The 1,367-nt window shown below is 35.0% G+C and overlaps 1 non-coding gene across 1 annotated transcript; it reads left to right on the forward strand.

Moving 5' to 3' along the window:
- Positions 1–266: 266 nt before the first annotated feature.
- Positions 267–375, forward strand: LOC112714114 (small nucleolar RNA R71). Its single transcript, XR_003159069.1, has one exon. It is a non-coding gene; the product is annotated as a small nucleolar RNA R71 (small nucleolar RNA).
- The last annotated feature ends 992 nt before the right edge of the window (positions 376–1,367 follow it).

A 1,367-nucleotide genomic window follows, 5' to 3' on the forward strand; every position in this document is an offset into this window, starting at 1 on the left:
GACCTATTAGATCAAGATCTTGTTTTGAGCTAATATGGCATTCAGAGTGTCAACTTCAAGAACTCCTTTCTTCTGAAGTACCCTATTACTCACAGGGTTTCTTTCAAAAGTGTACATAAACTGGTTGTTTGCAACCATGTCAATGAGTTCTCTTGCCTCTTCAAGCGTTTTCTTCCAGTGGAGTGATTCACCAACAAAGTTATCCAGTGACATCTTGGATATCTCAAAAAGGCCATCATAGAAGATGTCTAATGTGGTCCAGTCTGAGATCATGTTGGGAGGACATCTTCTAATAAGTTGCTTGAATCTCTCCCAAGCTTCATAGAGGGATTCACCCTCTTTTTATCTGAAGGTTTGAACCTCGACCCTAAGTTTGCTCAATTTTTGAGGTGGAAAGAACTTGGTAAAGAATGCATTGACCACCTTCTCCCATGTGTCAAAACTCTCTTTAGGTTGAGAATCTAACCACACTCTAGCTCTGTCTCTTACAGCAAAAGGAAAGAACATAAGTTTATAGATCTCAGGACTCACTCTATTGGTCTTGACTGTGTCACATATCTGCAAGAAGTTAGATAAGAGTTCATTTGGATCTTCCTGTGGAAGTCCATGGTACTGGCAGTTCTATTGAACTAAAGTCACCAGTTGAGGTTTTAGCTCAAAGTTGGTGGCACTAATAGTAGGGATGGATATGCTGCACCCATAGAAATCAGAATTGGGTGCAGTATAGGCTCCAAGAACCTTTCTTGCTTCTCCTCCACCTTTAGCATTGCCTGCCATGTCTGTATTTCTTATTTCTTATTTGAATAGATTTGTGAGGTTTCCTCCGGAGTGTTGTGCTCTAACTTATTGTAGGCATCTCCTTTGGGTCTTCTCAGGTTCAGGATCATAATCAAAGAGAGGTCCTTTGTCTCTGTTCCTTGTCATAAACAAGAAAAAGAAAACAAGAAAGAAGGAAAGGAAGCTTCTATGTCTGATTTGAGTATAGAGGACTTCTAGTGAGATGTGAAGAAGAAGAGAAGAATGAAGATAGAAGAAGGAGAATAAGAATTCGAATAAAAAGATGAGGAATTCAAAAATTTGGAAGTAAGAAGAGAAACAATAATTAAAATATTTTTGTTTTTATTTTATTAAATTATTTAATTAGAAAATAAAGGTTAATTAATTAAAAAGAATTGAAAATTAATTGTTGATTTTCGAAAAAGAAGAGAGAGAAATAGAGAAGATATTTTTGAAAATTAGAAGAGAGAAGAAGTAGTTAGAAAGTTTTGAAAAAGAAGAAAGAGAAAACTAAGATAAAGATTTGAAAAGAGGATAAGAAATATATGATCCAAATTAAAAAGATTTGAAAATCAAATTTTGAAAATATA

Source organism: Arachis hypogaea, chromosome 9, assembly GCF_003086295.3.
Source record: "Arachis hypogaea cultivar Tifrunner chromosome 9, arahy.Tifrunner.gnm2.J5K5, whole genome shotgun sequence".
Taxonomy (NCBI): domain Eukaryota; kingdom Viridiplantae; phylum Streptophyta; class Magnoliopsida; order Fabales; family Fabaceae; genus Arachis; species Arachis hypogaea.